Source organism: Spinacia oleracea, chromosome 3, assembly GCF_020520425.1.
Source record: "Spinacia oleracea cultivar Varoflay chromosome 3, BTI_SOV_V1, whole genome shotgun sequence".
Classification (NCBI taxonomy): domain Eukaryota; kingdom Viridiplantae; phylum Streptophyta; class Magnoliopsida; order Caryophyllales; family Amaranthaceae; genus Spinacia; species Spinacia oleracea.
Genome location: NC_079489.1, coordinates 129,688,152 through 129,708,207, shown reverse-complemented (window position 1 = coordinate 129,708,207; position 20,056 = coordinate 129,688,152). Strand labels below are relative to the sequence as shown.

General features: G+C 35.7%; 1 protein-coding gene across 1 annotated transcript in view; it reads right to left on the bottom strand.

Annotated features, from left to right (window-relative positions):
- LOC110791043 (serine/threonine-protein kinase/endoribonuclease IRE1a) overlaps positions 1-7,991 on the bottom strand; it is a 63,554-nt gene extending 55,563 nt beyond the window's left edge. The window contains exon 1 of the mRNA XM_056840787.1: positions 7,681-7,991. The gene's annotated coding sequence lies outside the window, so the exon portion shown is untranslated. The remainder of the gene's footprint in view (positions 1-7,680) is intronic.
- Positions 7,992-20,056: the final 12,065 nt, after the last annotated feature.

Genomic DNA, 20,056 nt, shown 5'->3' with positions numbered 1-20,056 from the left:
CGGTTTGGTGTTGAAGAATTTTGGTGGTGGTGGGATAACTTTCGTGGCTGAGTTTCTTGAGTGGGGCGAGGGAGTGAGCTTCGGCGGCGTCGGTCGGTCGGTCGGCCGGTTTGGGTTCGGTCGCCGACTTGTCGCCGCCGTCGGTTGCTTGTAGCCGGCCGCCGTCCATGGTGGTTAGGGTTTCAGATTTTGAATTTTGAGAATCTAGGGTTTTTGGTGATGGAATTTGGGGATTTTTGATTTGTTGGATTTGTTGTGGAATGGGTGAGATATCCATGGGAGTAGGGGATAGAGATTTTCTTTTTCGTTTCAGATTTGTGTTTAAACTTGTTCTCACCATTGTTGGAGATGGTGGAGAAGATGAAGGAAGATGGAGAGGAGGAGTGTAGATTATCAAGGCTTGTTCCTTTGATGTTTTCTGTATTTGAGGTGGGTTAGGGTATGATAGATCCATAGGAGTGGGTGTAAGTTCCATTAGCTTTAAAATTTGGAAAAGATAAAATTTGGTGGAATAATAAAAAGTTTAAGGATATATTTATAAGAGAAAAAAAAATTAATTTGTGGAAAAATAAAATTTGTGGAAAAATAAAATAAAATGAGTAAATAGAAATTTGTAACAAAAAAATAACCATGATCCTCCTAGATTAGTGGAACTTTGTGAATTACGTATCTCATATTACTGACTAATTAAATACACATTTTTAATTCGAAATTTTTAGTTGTTCCTCAACGATGGTAAACTTCAGTTATGCTTTACGCACATGTATTTATAATGGTATACAGTAGTAATGCATAAATCTAAAAGAGTCATACCTCATGAGGATCTGTCAGCTTACTTATCTTATTTTGATCATCCGAGTTCCATTCTCATTTTCTCATGCTTCTCTCTGCTTAAAGGTTTAGTCATAATATCTGCAATTTGATTCTCAGTTTGACAAAAGTCCAACTTGATTAAACCTTTTTCAACATTATCCTTAAGAAAGTGATGCCTAATATGAATATGCTTAACCCGAGAATGATGTATCGGATCCTTAGAAATGCAGATTGCACTAGTGTTATCACAATAAATAGGAACACAATCATATATGATCCCAAAATCCCTTAACTGTTGCTTTATCCACAGTATTTGAGAGCAACATGCAGCAGCTGCTACATATTCAGCTTCTGCTGTGGATAAGGCAACGGTATTCTGTTTCTTGGAACCCAAAGAAACCATGCAAGATCCTAGGAATTGAACCATACCTGATGTGCTCTTTCGGTTTACTAAATTACCTGCATAATCTGCATATGCATATCCTTTTAAATCGAAAGTTCCACTTCTTGGATAAAACAGACATAGATCGTCTGTTCCTTTGAGGTATCTGAATATCCTCTTCACTGCAGTCATGTGGGACTCCTTTGGGTTTGATTGAAATCTTGCACACAACCCAACATTGAATGATATGTCTGGTCTGCTTGCGGTTAGGTATAGCAGAGATCCAATCATTCCTCTGTACGTTGCTTGATTCACACTTTTTCCTGTGGGATCCTCATCTAGTCTTGTGGCTGTTCCCATGGGAGTGTGATTTGTTTTCACTGAATCTAACTCGTACTTTTTGAGGATTTCCTTCACATATTTTTGTTGGTGGATCATAATTCCTTCCTTAGTTTGTTTGATTTGCAAACCAAGAAAGAAATTGAGTTCCCCCATCATACTCATTTCAAACTCACTGCACATTAAATTAGCAAAATCCTTGCACAAATTTTCGTTAGTAGCACCAAATAATATATCATCGACATAAATTTGTACAACTAATAAGTCAGATCCTTTTGATTTTAAAAATAGAGTTTTATCGATTCTTCCTCGTTTAAAATCATTTTGTAAAAGAAACTTTGATAATCTCTCGTACCACGATCTAGGAGCTTGCTTTAACCCATAAAGAGCTTTATCAAGCTTATAGATGTGGTTCGGAAATTTGGGATTCTCAAAACCAGGGGGTTGTTCCACATAGACGTCTTCCTCAAGAAAACCATTTAAGAAAGCACATTTGACGTCCATCTGATACAACTTGAATCCCATAAAGGCTGCAAAAGCAATTAGAATACGAATAGCTTCTAATCTAGCAACAGGAGCAAAGGTTTCTTCGAAATCAATACCTTCCTGTTGATTGTAGCCCTTGACTACTAACCTTGCCTTGTTCCTGATGATTGTAGTATGCTCATCGAGCTTGTTCCTGAACACCCACTTTAGTCCTATGACTTTCTGATTCTTTGGTTTGGGTTCCAGATGCCATACCTTGTTCCTTTGGAACTCATTTAACTCATCTTGCATGGCAGTGATCCAATCAGCATCCTCCAAAGCTTCAGTGTGGTTCCTTGGCTCGATTGTGGAGAGGAACGCATGAAAAGCACAGAAGTTCCTTAGTTGAGACCTTGTTTGAGTTCCTTTCCTAATATCACTGATAATCAGATCCATTGGGTGAGAACTTTGATGTTTCCAGGGCTTAGGTTGAAATTGTGCCACTGGAACATCTAAGGTCTCCTCAGTTCCTTCTGTTTCCTGAGATCCTTGTTCCTCTGCATCAGAGGTCTCTTGATCTTCTTCTGGTTCCTCAGAATCATCATCTTCTGGTTCCTCAGGGTTTGCATTTTCTGGTTCCTCATGATCAACATTTTCTGGTTCCTCAGGATCAGGGGTTCTTCTTCCAGGAACACCTTGGTTGGTAGTAGTTTCTTGTGTTTGTGGATCTGCTATTCCATTTTGCTTTCTTCCAGGAGAGATTTCTTCATCATAATCTGTAAAACGAGTTAATCCAATTTCGAAATCTTCCTGTTCCTGAATCTCATCAACATTGTTAGCTTCATCAAATATTATATGTACACTCTCTTCAATACACATCGACCTTTTATTATAAACTCTATATGCTTTACTGTTTAAGGCGTATCCTAGGAACACGACCTCATCACTTCTTTCATCGAATTTCCCTAAGTTCCTTTTGCCATTGTTGTGAACAAAGCATTTACACCCAAAGGCTCTAAAGTAAGAGATATTGGGTTTGTTTCCTTTTAATAACTCATAGGGAGTCTTGTTTAAAATGGCCCTGATCATTACTCTATTAACAATATAGCAAGCTGTGTTTACTGCTTCAGCCCAGAAGTTCCTTGGTAAGGAACTGGAAATTAACATGGTTCTAGCCATGTCTTCCAAGGTTCTATTTTTTCTTTCAACGACTCCATTTTGTTGTGGAGTCCTAGGTGCAGAAAAGTTGTGATCCATACCTTGTTCCTTGCAGTATTTATCAAACTTGTGATTCTCGAATTCAGTTCCATGATCTGACCTTATATGTATTAGCTGACGTCCTGTGGATCTTTGTATTCTCTTAGCAAAAGAAACAAATTCATTAAACGTTTCATCTTTACTTGCAAAGAAAATAACCCAGGTAAATCGAGAAAAATCGTCAACAATAACCAAGACATAGCGTTTTCCACTTCTACTTTGAATTCTCATAGGTCCACACAAATCCATATGGATGAGTTCCAATGGTTTAGTTGTGCTGACCATTTTCTTAGGCTTGAAAGAGCTCCTGACATGCTTTCCTTTGGCACATGCTTCACAAACTTTGTCTTTAAGGAACTTGATGGAAGGTAGACCTCTCACTAGTTCCTTTGATCTCAGTTTGTCAAGCAATGAAAAGCTAGCATGTCCGAATCTCTTGTGCCATAGAAGTGGATCCTCCTCAATAACACTAAGACAAGTTAAGTTGTTCCTTGGAACTTTGTTGAGATCCACAGTATATGTGTTCCCTTTGCGAGTTCCTTCCAAAATAACTTCCTTACTGTTATTGTTAATAATTCGACAACTTTCTGAAGTAAAGCTTACCGAGTTTCCTTTGTCACAGAATTGTGAAATACTAAGCAGACTGTGCATTAAACCTTCTACCAGGAACACATTATCAATTGAATGGGAACTTGACCTTCCTACTTTTCCAATGGCGATGATTTCACCTTTCTTGTTGTCTCCAAAGGTCACAGTTCCTCCGTTGTAGGCCTCTAGTGAGAGAAATTTGGTTTTATCTCCTGTCATGTGCTTGGAACACCCGCTATCGAGATACCACGAGTTGTTCCCCCTCACTAGGACCTGCAATATTATCAATTGTTAGATACAGGAACTCGGGTTTCCTCGAGTTCCTTTTCTACTAAAAGATCATCTTTCTTAATCCATATCTTCTTGACAATGTTCTGGTTTTTATTGAACAGTTCCTTCTTTTTGGAACACTCAGTCACAACATGATCACCAGTACCACAAAAGGAACAAATTTTGACACTAGGCAGTTCCACATAATTTTTCTTTTTACCATTGTTCCTTTTATAGTAAAAACCTAGGCCTTCAGTTCTCTTAGATTGAGCCTTCTCAATCCACTTAGGCGTGATTCTAGGAGATTGTTTATGTGCATTTGCTAAGGCTAGTTCCTTGGTTAATTTCTCCTTTTGTTCCTTTACTGTGACCAACTCACTGTTTAAGTTTTCCAAATCAACGTTAAAGACCCCCATGCTAATCTCAGTGGACTTGCTAGGATCTAGGCTTAAATTAAACAGTTTATATTGACTGAGTTCCACTTTGAGAAGAATGTTTTCATTTTTGACTCTCTCAAAGGAGTTTTGAAGAGCAGTGTTTCTATCAAGCAAGTCAAAGAACCTACCCTGTACATCAGATCTAACATTATTAAGGTAGGTCATGTGTCCCTTGGTGAGTTCCAAGGCTTTGTCACTTTGAGCCTTTATTACACTAAGCTTTTTAAAGTTATCTAGAGTTTCTATCAATAATTCCACTAACTTATTTTTAGACAGAGATTGAAGAGTTGAGGAACTTACTTCTCTTGATGGATCTTGGGTTGTTCCATCAATCTTTGCCATAAGACAAAGGTTTGCTGTTTCTTCATTTGGTTGATCCTCATCTTCTTCCGAGTCAGAAGCATCTCCCCAAGCTGCGATCATAGCCTTCTTGAAGTTTGGTTTGGCAAAGGTTGATTTGTTGAATCTTTCCTTGGACAGATCCTTTCCCTTGCCTTTCCCTCTTTCATTTTCCCACTGAGGGCAGTCTTTGATTAGATGGTCTGATTCTCCGCACTTGAAACATCCTTGGTCAGGCTCGGAACCGCTTGGTTTTCTCATTGAGTTCCTTCCTCTTAGATTTCCAGGTTTAGAGTTCCTGTAAAATCTTTTCATTCTTCTGACCAACATGGCAGCTTCTTCTTCATCAGGATCCGAGTCCTCCTGTTCCTCAGCCTTAAGAGCAAGGCCTCGATTCTTGGGATTCTCAGGAACAGCTGCTCCTAGATGTAATTCGTGCGTCATCAAGGATCCCGCCAATTGTTCAATGTTGAATTTGGTGAAATCCTTTGTTTCGAACAATGCCGTGACCTTGGTTCTCCATCTATCATCCTGTGGCATGCTCCTTAGGATCTTCCTAACCTGTTCATCAGAGGGAATATTTCTTCCAAGAGAAACTAGTTCATTAGTGATATTAGTGAAACGAGTAAACATTTCCTGTATTGTTTCTCTTGGTTGCATTTCAAAACGTTCATACTTAGACATTAATAAATCAATTTTTGAACATTTGACCTCATTAGTTCCTTCATGAGTTATTTGAAGGAGATCCCAGATTTGCTTTGCGCTCTTGCACCCCATAACTCTGTTATGTTCATGAGGTCCAACGCCGCAATGCAAGATTTTCACAGCCATTGCGTTGATTTCAAATTTCTCAAAATCTTCCTTAGTAAAATCAGACATAGGTTTAGGAACTACCTCATTTTGAGCATTGGTCATTGTTACCTCGAAATCACCGACTTCTATGACTCGCCAGACTTGATAGTTCTCTGCCTTGATGTAGATCTCCATCCTGTTCTTCCAGTAGGTGTAGAATTTTCCGTTGAACATTGGAGGTCTTTGAGTGGAATAACCTTCCTCGAGTTTCTCGTAAGCGTTCATACTTTCCAGGAACTTTTTCTCAACAGGGTTTCCTGTATTTTTGTGAGATCCTGCTCTGATACCAACTGATAGTTCAGTAGGAACACTTGACAAGAGGGGGGGGGGGTGAATTGTTTCTTGGGAACTTGGGTAAGTTTCTTGCGGAATTTAAACAATAAAGAGACTGAGAATAATGAGCGAAGAAAGATATAAAATGGAGGAACCTTCTTGACCCTAATCAAGAAGAACCTCACTACTCTTTTGTATTAATGCAATAACTCTATTACAAATACACTCTTTAACTCGAGTTCCTCTCGAACACGAGTTCCCCACAGCAATCCCCTTTGATTACTGTGCTCCTCTTTCTCTCTTTGACTTAACTCTAAGTCGCTCCTTTTCTCTTTGACTTAACTCTAAGTCGCTCTGTTTCTCTTTGACTTAACTCTAAGTCAATTAAGGATCACTCAACCCTTAAACCCAAAATACAATTTGATATAAAACTCTAGTACGTAATAAAGCTCAAAGTAATAAGGAACTCAAGGGACACTCTTTTGAAAACTGATTCTCTTTTAAAACGTTTAAGCTCTTAAGATATATTTTGCAAAGATCAGTTGTGTGTTTTGAAAAGCTAAAACTCTTCTCCTTTTATAGGAGAGTTTCACTTAGGGTTGGGTACCCATGTTTTCCTCAACTACCCACTAACAGTTACTGCTCAGTAACATGGGCACAGTTGGAGAGAAACAAGGGAGACCAAATCAAAACACTAAATGTACGTTGAACAGAAATACGTGGGGAGAGTTTCAAGGAACGTGGAAAAACTTTTACTTGGGAAACAAGGAGAATAAATCAGAATCCTATGTTTCATTTATTAATTAAATACATTTTATTTATTAAAAAGATTTTCCAAGTTAAAACTCTTTTATAATTACAGTTAACATATTTCATTTAAAACGTACCAAAATACTATGTCCCTTTCATACCAAATTACTTATAAACTTTATTAAATACTTACATAAATCCTAAAACATAAACTCATATGTTGTAGTCTTCATGTTGCACCTTTAGAAGCTTCACTCGAAGACTTCCCAATTTGTTCCTTCTCTGGAACGCCGAGGATCCACATAATATATGAGGATCTCGCCTTAGGAACTCGCCTAAGGATCTCGCCTTGCTTAATGATTATTTCTTCAATGTAGTGTCTGACATGGATCAATTATTTGCTTATATTCCACGTTGCTTAGTTTATCCTACTCAGGATCTCCTTAACTTAGCATTATCCCTCTAAGGATCTCGGAACCTATTATGCAACATAACTTAACCAATTATCAGGAGTTTGCTTTGTCATCATCAAAACTTTAGGGTCAACACCCTCCATCTTGTAGGTTCCCTGGAAAAGGGTTTGTCAAATTTTGGAGTGACCATTTTGTTATCCATATTCACACCCACGCAGAATGATCACATAAAATCCAATTAAAAAGCAGTAAAAATTCAAAACGCCAACAAAAACAACCTAAAAATCAGATATGGGTGGGTATCTCATTTTCATCTTCTCTATCACAAAATTCAGCTTGCTTAAGTAGTACCCAATTAAACAGAAAATTAGCACTCAGAACTAAGCAATATCCAAAATCTAAATGGGCATCATATTTTATTCTCCCATCACAAAATTCAGCTTCAAACCCCCAATTTAACAGCATGGAACAAAATGAGAGAGGAGAGATAGAGGAGACTAACGGAGCAATAGAAAGCAGTTTTCTTCCAGCAGGACGACGTAAAGACAACTCATTATCGGAGGATAAAACGACGTCGGCGGAAAAGGAAACACGGGCGGTGATAAGAGGGAAAACGCAGAAAATGAGGATTTTGAAGCTGAGTTCATCTGAAAGTTTCAACACTGATCAAGTGAATTGATCAATGCTGGTAGGGTTTGGAGATTATAGAGGTGCATAGAGAGTTTTGAAGGAAAGAGATTCGAAGCTTCAACTCCATTGAAATTTTTCAAAGGTTGCCTCAGAATTCAACGTTTGAGGTTGCCCTGTTTGTATTTGTCGACTTGTCGTAGCCCCACTGGTTCCTGTTTTCTTTGGGGTTTGAGGTTTTTGAGCTTAACGAACACGTTATTTTTCAATCAAAAGTTATGCTTTTACGTTCTCGACGAGGTAATCTAGTTTTGGTCCTTGGCCTAACTTGTTGACATACTAACTTGTTGACATATTTGATATTTCAGATGGCATGGTCCAACGTAGAGCTGTCAAAAACTTACTCGACTCAAAAACTCGACCCGATTCGATCGAATCTGTAACTGATCATGACCTGAAATTTTGGTAAAACAAGTAACCTGAAATCCGACCTGTACGTGACCCGAAAAAATCAATAACCAATTTTAACCCGATGTTAAGTATGACCGATCCCGAACCCGACACCCAACCGAAAGATGACCGATAACTGAACTTACCCGACTGAACAATGATCTGAACCGATTCGATACCCGAGAATGACCTTAACCCGATTTTTACCACATAACATGTTAGTGATCAACCTTTGCAGTAAATATTTTACGCCTGAATATTTTGAGATGACCAAATCAGTTATTGACTCAATCTTAACCCGTGTTCGAGAGTGAACCCGACCTGAATTTTAACCGACCCGAAAATTTTCCGATCTAACTTGACCCCAAACCCGGGATTCACTGCTACAAACCCGATTATATAAGACCCAAACCCGAAATGGAACCCGACCCAAACATGACTCGACTCGACCCGAATCCGACTTGTACTCGAAATGAGAAAAAACCCGACATGACCCAACCGAAAACCAACCGACCGAACCCGACCTGCACCCGAATGATAAAGTGATCTGACACGACCCGACCTATTCATAACCCGAGACACGAGATGACCTAACTCGGGCCCGACCTAATGACCTGTTTTGACAACTCTAGTCCAACGTGTCTTGTACTACATCGGTCCCTGAAAGTTCTTTACACTTTGTAATACGAGTATGTGTTCAAAGTATGAAAACTATGATAATAAATTATCACTAATAAATGCATAAAAATATTATCATGTAAGATCTTGTTATTTTTTTATCAATATATATTTTTAAATATTAACTTTTATAACTTTTATCATACAAAATTAGATGTATTAATGGTTGAATATTACATTGAATTCCATGTAAATAGCGAGTGTGAATAACTTTCAGGAATGGAGGTAGTATGAGGCCACTTCCATAACCTTGCGTGTCTACACTTATGCATGCATGTGTCTTGCTACAGGTTAGTATCATTGCGTGTTATTTTTTCTACTATAGTTGTGGTCGATGCTTGTTACGTATATGGGGTAGGTTGACCTGGATCAAGCCTCGGGAAATCCGATCGACCAAACTCGTGTTGCTCATTACTACAAACGAGTACCTTACTATAGAGCGGCGTCGTGCTCTTGATGATGAAGTCATTGTTCTTTTTTAGAAATGAGCATTTATTTGGATACCACATAGATCAAGCTTTGATTTGAAGGACTTTTGGATCAATTCTTAGGGGATTTAATTAATATTGGGTCTTGGAATTTTTCATTAATCTGATCATTGTGAGTCAAATCTGATTGTGGGTATTCGTGATTACGATGGGATGTATGATCTTATTCCTGGGTAATGTCGAAATTAAGTTAAATTTTTGGGGAAATTTTGTATCAATTATGGGTCTTTTTCTTGTATTGAGTTTTGCAGTTTGTCATCAATATGAACAATGTTGATCGTGATCTGATTGTGGGTATTCATGATTTTAATGAGATGTATGATCTTATTCCTGGGTGCTGCCAAAACTGAGCTAATTTTTTGTATCAATTATGGGATTTTTTTTCTTGTATTAGGTCTTGAAATTTGACATCAATATGAACAATGTTGATCGTTGGTAGTTGTGGATTTGAATAGTCGTCGTCGTGGCCTTGTGGGTAGTTTAGTAAGATATTACATCCAAAAGCTTTAGACTAAATCTTTTATACACCATTGCCCATGTAGCTCTTTATACACTAATGTGTTTATTTTATATAGAGCCTTTACCTCTGTCCCTCATTGATTATGGATCTCAAATGCGCTTTACAGAGTTGTTTTTAGTACTAAATTTGTTACTCGTAGTGTATTTGTAGTTACTAATGGAAGACCTCAGACCGTCACAATATGATCATGAAGCAGAATTTTACAAAACCAACTACGCTGTCTTCCTTCACCGATCACATTTAGATGGTACCGACAAACTCGATCCTCGGAAAAATCGTGTGAAAACCCATAATTCTTCTTCCCTCCCTCTTTTAGGTTCCCTTGAAAATGGTTTGTCAAATTTCGGAGTGACCATTTTGTTATCCATATTCACACCCATGCAGAATTATCACATGAAGTGATAAACTGTTAAATATTAATCTAGAAATATCTAGAAATATGTGATTGTAAATTAAATTCTAGAATAATCTTAGGAAATATTTAGGAGCTAGTCTAGAAACATCTAGTAACTAAAATGTCTAGAATTATCCTAAGAAAAATCTAGATAAATAAGGGGAGTAGAAGAATTTGAAAACCATAATACAACAACTATATATACGTTGTATTTGCATAAGTTTAGAGGTAATCCAATCGAAAGAGCTCCTACAAAATATGAGGGGTAGAAACAAGGGTTCCACCAAAGATGTCCATCAAAAATTCCGCGTGCGTCCTCAAATTTCTATCATAAACCCAATTAAAAAGAAGTACAAATTTAAAACGCCAATAAAAAGAACCTAAAAAAAGTTGATATGGTGATGGGGTTAGGGCTGGGGCAATCTCATCTTCATCCCCTCGTCACAAAACTCAGCCTCAGAATACCCAATTAAACAGAGAACTAGCACTCATAATTAAGCAATATCCCAAAATCTGAAATGGGGCATCATATTATATTACCCCATCACAAAATTCAGCCTCAAAACCCCCAATTTAACAGAAAAAATCGTGCCAACAGTCGTGCAAAATTCCAAAAATTAGCCCCAAACAAAATATTAAGCATAGAACAAACTGAAAAAGGAGAGATAAATGGGACTAACGCATCAATAGAAAGCGGTTTTCTTCCCGCATGACAATGTAAAGAAAACTCATTATCAGAGGATAAAACAACGGCGGTTGAGAAAGAAACACGCTGCGATGATGAGAGAGAAAACACATAAAACGAGGAATTGGATTGTATACTACTCCGTAATAAATAATCTGGAGCTGACAAATGTTGCTCTCTCATTTGCCTCTCTTATGGATACCACAAAAAATTATAAAAAATAAAATATTGAATTGTATATTTATTTTGTTAACTTTTACCTCATACAAATATTTGATTATGTTTTCCTAATTAAAAAATAATAATAATTCATTCTACACATGAGAAATATTTTATAAATTATCTTTTCTATATTTTGGAAACAAATATAACCAGTATGATATCACTCCGTATCATTTTATAAAAAATTAATCCATTAAACGGAGTACGTAGTAGGACTTTTATAAAAAAAAATTAAGAGCAGTCTATTGATTTGCACTTACGTAATTAGAGTACAAATAAATTAGAAAATCAATCAAGTATGAATAAGAGTGTACTAAAAAATATACTATAGTAATCTATAATATTTTAACAACTACTACGTAAAATCGATAATTATAACCGTCATCGATTGTACTATCTTATACGTAGGATATTTTAAATATCAAAAATAACTTTTACCACATTCTCATTATCGTAATATTTTTATACGGAGCACGAATACTAATTTATTGCTCATATTATTGAAGTCTTAAAGGCATATTGATTGAAATTTTGACTAATATATCGTAATCAACTGTTTCAAAAATCATAATTAAGATTTATATGATAAAGTTTCCTTATTATTAATATGTTTGCAATAACAAAATGTTTTTTATATGTTAATGTAATGATTGCAATAAATTTCATGTAAAATTAAATTTATATATATAAACGTAGATGATTGACAAATGTTGACTAACAAATAGATATTTATGTTGGTGGACGTGTATAAGAAATACATGTACGGAGTATTCACCTTGATGATGGGGCAAGTTTGAATTGATTGGATTTGAGAATACTCACTCAATCCTAATTATGTATGTCACTTTTAAATATTTTGGTAATACAATCAATTTTAATACTTCTTAATTAACTTTTGTAAATATATTTAAGAGTCATTTGAGAGGAAAAGTGAAAAATTTATTGAATATAGGGATGTCAAATTGTCAGAGTGGTGGGTTTTTGGAGATATCCCCATGTACATCCGCCCCAAGTGGGCGGGGATGGAGGAAAGTTTGGTGGGTGATGGTTTAAAAAATTTATTCGGCACGGGTGACATGGTGATGATGGATTTTAGATTGGACCCGCTCACGTCGCTAATCTTTCATCTAATTGATTATGAATATATATAAAAAAGTTACTATATTTTACATTTTGTAATGTTTTGTTTATTTACTCAATTACTCTAATTTGACAAACGAATTGCCAAATACTCTAGAATAAAGTTTTAAAATTCAAAACTCTCTTACCAAAAAAAAAAGGTTGAGTCTAGGGGTCCGTGGGTTTGAAGCGGTGTGGATACACGGACGGGGGTGATAAATATGGATGAATTTTATTTTGTACCTCTCGTGACGGGGTTTTGGGAGGGGTTGGTATCGTTCCTGTCGTGGATTAAGAGGATGAAGATGAGAACTGTTGGCAGGTCGGGTATGCAGTCCCCGACCCGCCTCAAAGTCATCTGTAACTGAATAAAGTAAATGGTGTAGGTAGGTGTTAAGTGATTGGGTAATGAGTTTGATGGCACGGTTGTACGAGTATTAAGTGGATATTAATTACTATCGAAGTGAAGGGTGGATGAGATAACTTTATGCTTGATACAAGTGGTGAATGAGATGAAAATAATTTTATCTCTATACCCTTTTTTGTTTTAATTGTTTTAATAAATAAGACAAGAAATTTAAATGAGCAATAAAAAATTTACCCATAATTAATTTTAATATGGAGAATATCTACATAAGGTCTATTTTAATGATAATTGTCTACCATATTTCATATGAATTTATATTTAAATTATAAACCGTGTATCGCACGGGTACAATACTAGTTTAACACTGATCAAGTGAATTGATCAATGTTGGTGGTGGGATTTTAGAGATTATAGAGAGGTTCATAGAGAGTTTTGAAGGAAAGAGATTCGAAACTTCAATTCCAATGAATTTTTTTCAAAGGTTGCCTCAAAATTCAACGTTTGAGGTTGTCCCTGTTTGTATTTGTCGTAGCCCCAACGATTCCTGTTTTCTTTGGGGTTTGAGGTTTTTGAGCCTAACAAACACGTTATTTTTAAATCAAAAGCTATGCTTCTACGTTCTCAACGAGGTATTCCTTCATATTTATTAAAGGATACAATTTCTATAAACGGTCGTATTTTACACATTATTTTTTGGCATATCATGATCTCACTTCCAATTATATTAATATTTCTCTTAATCTTTTGGTCCCCACACTTACTCACATCATCTTTTTATTACAATAAATAATTTATGCACTAACCCACTTTCATTATAAATCCAACTCATTCTCCTACAACTACGTGTAAGTTAAAGTGTATCCTTTAATAAAATACGGAGGGATTAATCAAGTTTTGGTCCTTGGGTGGGCTAGAGTGTTATCTAGTGTCACTTATGGACATATTTCCAATGTTATGGTCCAACATATATGGCCAAATTACCAGATTGCTATAAAAAACAAAAAGAGCATTTACCAAATTGGTAATAAAAATACTCCGGCCACTACAAGGTATAAAAAGAAAAGAGCGGGGGACAATTGGACCTATTATTTTGCCAGACTTTCATTCTGCACGGTGCGTGAATCGTACTCATTTCTTTTTCAGAGGTAAAAAATGAAGAAGAAACTAAGATGTAAAATAAAGGGAAAATGAGAACACATGATTAAGCTTTCAATTCCTTTAATTTTGCACGTACTCCATGTAGAAGACTCTAGGTGATACTCTGTAAATGAAAATGGGAACAAGAAATAATTGAAACCTAAGAAGAAGATGAAAAAGTAGTAAAGTAATTGATAAACATTCATCCCAAAATGCGTAAAAAGACTGTGTAACCCATGCATTATAATGGGAATAATAATAGGCCTTATCGAGGTCTGTTCTTTTTTTTTAATACTTTAATATGGCTGGTGTTTTTTTTAATACTTTAATGTGGCTGAAGTTTTTTTAAATACCAACTAGCTTTTGGGCCCATTCTTCGCACGGGTTTTTACTCACTTGAAACTTGAAACTATTTTTTGAGAGAGAAACTACAATTTTTCAAACAAATGATAAGTTACATTAAGCACAATTGCACAAGCTGCTATTATAATGCTTAAAAGAAAAAATAACGGCAATCTACCTACGAATGGATATATTTACAAAGAGAATGTCAATTTAAGCCCGCAAAAGAATGGTTTCATCTAAGATGGATTAATAATTTTGTTGTCTAAAATTGTAGAAAATAGTCTCTCATAACTGAAACCATTTTCCAAAAATTTAAAATAGTCTCTCATCACCTCCTTGTTTAACATGGTCCATTTTCACCTTATAATCCAATCCTTTGATAGAGTATCTTATTGTTGAATTCTGCACATTTATTTCAATAATAATTATGAACCTGCAGTAAAATATCAACTATCAACTGCTCATATATACATATAAATGGAACTCAACTTAAAATAGAGTGAAAGAGATAGAAAGTCACCAGAGATCTTAAGGCAGTCGACAACGTTCAATTGTGCCTTAATAGTTTGGTATGAGAAATGCAATCCTAGTAAGTATCTGAAAGTGAGGTACTTATAAGGGATGTTGAATTTATAAGGGATGTTATGAGTTAAATGACAAACTCATTTCAGTTACATTGGAAGGGAAGATGGAGGGAGAAGAGGAGAAGATTAGGAATAGAAGAAATTAATTCATTGAATTAAATTGAATTAAATTTGGAGGTTATAGAAGCTGAAAGGGAGGATTGAGGTCACGTGTCTTGAAAATGTTGTTGCTTACGTGTCTGCCACATGTCTTCAAAATGGTGTTGCTTATGTATCATTGAAATGGAGGTGGTTATGTGTTGGTATTGACTAGTTATTGATTTGGTAACAACTCGTCTTTTTTTATACCAATTTGGCTCAACATATCTAGTACTACCTCGGTTTCTAAAAGTACTTTACGCTTTATAATATATGTCCAAATTATGAAAACTATTCCAGTAGATTCTCGCTAATAATATCTGCATCAAAATATTATCTTGGTATATTATATCAATACATATACTTTTAAAATATCAACTTTTATAATTTTTTCTCATATGAAATCTATACTATATATTAAAAGGCGTTTCTACAAACGTCTACATGACACGTGGTGCTCACTCTCAATCAATGTTATTAATCCACTTTCATTAAAAAAGTGAGATAAATGGTTTGCATAAAGATTCGAACCAACAACCTCCACTTTCAACACTAGAGTGTTATCCAATTGAGCTATAATTGTTTAAATGTTATCTTTGCAAAATTAATATTAATATAATACAGAAAAGTTATCTTGGAAAAAAATTCAGACATAATTTTGTTGAATTAATAATTAATTCTTATTCACATAATACTCTAGGGCATCGCCCTGGCCCAAATACTAGTTGATATATTAATGGTTGAATATTGCATTGAATTTCGTGTAAATACTGCGTGTGTATAACTTTTAGGAACAGAGGTAGTATGAGGTAACTCCCATAACCTTATGTGCCTTGCTGCAGGTTAGTATCATTGCGTGTTATTTTTTCTACCACAGTTGCGGTCGATGCTTGTTACGCATATGGGATAGGTTGGCCTAGATCAAGCCTCGAGAAATTTTGTCAACCAAACTCGTGTAGCTCAGTACTGAAGGAAATAATGCCCTTGTCCAAGTATGCATTCAATGCTAAGTCTAATAAATGCGGTTCAATATTAATTAATTATACAAGTTAATAATTCAGTGAGATCAAGTGAACTGTATGGCTAGCTAGAGGCCGCTTCAGTTCAAGTGGAATTAATAATATTAATCCACAGCTTACTCTTGACTGAACCCGTAGGGTCACACAAATAGTACGTGAACGGATCAAGTATTTAAGTGAATTAAATACTCCATTTATGGATATTCGGAATCGACGGATCTCGGTTCCAGTGGGAGCTGAAATCGTCAAAAGGCAAATTATGAATACTTCGGAAACGATGATATTGCCAGAAACGGAAATATGGATCGTATCGGAAATATAAATATTATCCAAATCTTAGATGTTGCCGGAAACGGAAACATGGTACGTATCGGAAAATATTATCGGAAATGGAAATATTGCCGGAATCGGAAATGTTGCCGGAAACGGAAATATTGCCGGAATCGAAAATGTTGCCGGAAACGAAAATATTGCCGGAATCGGAAATATTATTGGAATCAAAAATGAATTCCGGAATCGGAAACATTAAATATTTGTTCGAAACGGAAATTAATTCCGGAATCGGAAATATTAAATATTGTTCGAATCGGAAATGAATTCCGGAATCGGAAAATAAATCGGAAGCGCGACGTACGAAATAAACATCGGACGAGCTTGCTAGACGCAAGGCCTAGCACGGAGCTAGTCCCGTGCCTAGCGAAGTCCGCGCAAGCGCAGCAAGCGAGCAACAGCAGCCCGCCAAGAAAGCAGGCCCAGCCGAGCACGAAGCAAGGCCAGGCCCATCGAGCAAGGCAAGGCCAGCAGCAGCAGCGCCCTTGCAATGGGCCGTGTGGCTGCTTGTTGGGCCGAGCTCCGCGCGCGCACAACAGCTCCTCGTGGGCTGTTTGTGCGTGTCGTTGTGTTTGTGCATGTTTCGAATCCTTAGGCGTTTAGGATTTGTCCGATTAGATTATTTTCCTAAAACTACTTGAGTTAGTTGTTAAGCTAAACACTAAAATCAATAGATTTAATTTAAGTCTAATTCTAATTGAATTAGAAAAATTGAATCCTAGTAGGCTTCTAATTCCGATAATCCTACCCTATAAATTGGTGATGGAAATCACAATTTATACACATCAATTTCAAGTATTCATGTAGTTTTATGTTTAACTAAGCTTAATAATTTGCCAAATAATTAAGTACGAATGACATAAAACCTTAGGCTAAATTCTAGTTAATTGAATCTAAGGCGGATCCGAACGTGCTGTGGACTATCTAGGGAGGGACTACACTTGGAGTCCTAAACTTGTTCTTGTTCGGTTCGGGAGCAGCTAGGGAAGGCACGCTACACATGTATGTATCCTAAATTATGCTAATTGACTATGTGGCAATTAATTTGGATTCTTGGCTTTATGGTTTTTCAGCAAGAAATATATGTTTTATATTTGTCATAACCTAACAGTGGTATCACGAGTCTCTAATTAATTCCATAATCAATTATAGTTAACATGGTTAAATTTTATAAATTTGCAATGAACTAAAGGGGTGATTAATTTCTATTTTTGTAATTAATTGCAAATTCGTGAGATTATTTAATTATATGTTTGCAGGATTTTCGGTAGTTTAGTCAATAATGGTCGGAATCGTATAATTTTATAGTGAATTTCGCATGTAAACGACGTTTTAAAATTTTGATTAAAATCAAAGATTTAACCCAGAATTCCCAAATTCGAAGCCTAACTATGACTTTTCGGAGGTTTTAGTTTTTCGAACGCAAAATTTATAATTTTTGGATGTTAAATTAAATATTTGCGATTCTTGTTTGTAAATCTTGAATCTATGATTGACCTACTGTATATGTTTAACAATTTTAATGCCTAAGCTTGTTAATTATACAACCTAATTTGTAATTGTAATTAATTTGTTGAAATTCAAATAATTTAGAATTTGATTAGATTTTCATAATTAATTAGCAATTAATTAGGATCCTATAATTAAAAACCACCATAAGATTTGTTAAAATTGAAAAGTTTTAAAATTTTATGACCTAGATTTGAATCCATGAAAATAAATATAATCGGAAATTAATTTGAATAATAAATTTTCGATTTTTTGCCCAAATTTAATGAAATTAATATGATTTATTAATTCGTCAATTAAATTAAAGTATAAAAATTATTATTTTTTATAAAACCAACCACCAATGTTGCACGCACGAAGAAAATGAAGCTAAGTGTTACCCTTAAGGGTGTTGCATTGTGCGGGCATGCGACGACGAGCAAGGGAGCTCGTCGCCCATGCGGTACAAGGCGACGAGCAACAAGGCATGCGCGACAGCAAGGCTGCTGTGCCGTGTGTGCCGTGTGGGGGTCGAGAACCAAAGGGCATCGATGCTATGGAGCGCCAGGCACGAGGCAAGGCAGCAACATACGAGCAAGGGAGCTCGCATGTGCTGCGCATGCCACTGCCCAGCGCTGGCAGCATCAGCGAGCAAGCAAGCAACCACAAGGGCAGCGAGCACAGCCCGCATCACTCGGCCACACGAAAGCAGGCCTGGGCGCTGCAGCAATTTTGTGCTTGGGCGAGGCTTGGGCTTCGGCCCAAGGCCTTGCCTTAGTACGTAAGGGCCATTTTAATTTTACTTTTGATTTTTCGGTTGAAAAACGATTTTAATTAAATTTAAAATTGGTAATTTAATTTCTCGGAATTTAATTTTGAATAATTTAATTATTATAAATTTATTTATACTAATTATTTTACTAAAATTAAAACCTTGATTAAATTTAAATTAATTAATTTAATCAACTGAAAATAAATGAAAGGATTTAAATAATATTTTATATGAGCTTTAAATTTTAATTAAATTTGTAAGTTTCCGGTTGGACTAGGAAATACAATTTTATGTTTAAAATTCGTAAAGCATGTAAAATTCTTGGTTTTAGTGGGAGCGTTTTAGTCATAAACTCTTGATTAGGCCTACATTCCTTTAACGTTAAAACAACTCGATTAGAATTAATAAGGATTGAATAATTTGTAGATTATTGGAAGCCTTGATTAATTGCTGCAAATATTTATGTGATGCATAATATGTTCTACTAACCAGCTATGTGGGCCATTCATTGATAAATGAATGGGTGAATGGTATATTGTAAATGTACTGTTTTACAGGTTATGGAAAGTGACAAGTATGGCCCAAATAAGATAGAAAATATGGTCTGCGTACCATTAATTTGAATGTAAAATTGGTCTGCGTACCATCAAATAGTTGTAATTAGTTTCAATTATAGCTTATCCTATTTGAAGAAAATGGCGCCTCCCATGGTGAAATTCAAGACGGAGTTTCCAATCCATTTTCAAGACGGAGTTTGAAGTTGAAGCTTCAAGATGAAGTCGGGCCATACTAGATCACATTTATCTTATGCATGCTTTAAGTTATTTATTGCTTTAAATATGTCTTAATTATGCATGAGATTGTGGCTTGATTATGTTACATGATTAAGGCTTTTAGTTCACTTAAAATCTAAGTAAGAGCCTTAAGTTCCAAAGTTTAAAAATTGAGTTAAAAGGTGCCATGCCAAAATAACACTTACTTGGATAACCTTTACATCAATCTTAGTAATAGTTTTCCGCCATAGCGAGGTGTTACTTATTGATCTTAAAGGGGTAAGGTACACAAATAATTGTGAGTAAATGTTAGTTTTGGTGAAACTCAACGATATAAGTAAGAAGTCCTTTTATGTCGTGGCAAATGAGATAGGTTTACCTAATAAGTTCTTAGACGTACCTATCAACCAAGAGTAGTTTCCAGACTATTAGCAAAGGATTTGCTTACCTAAAATATTCTAGAATTGAGTCTAAATAATGTGCTTAGTTCTTCAATGATTTAAGGATCTTGGATTCATTTTATTCACACCTGCCGGAATAATAAATTCGAATAAAATGCCAATGACTTATTTAAATTGCATGATTGCTTTAATTTTCAAGTTATTACTCATGATAAATGTTTAGACTTTGCATGCTTCAATGTATGATTTAATTATTGTTTATAATTAAATATCTTGTACTGCAATAAATCCTTTTAGAAAGGTAACAGTAAGTTTCCTCGATTGGTAGTGAATCCAAGAAC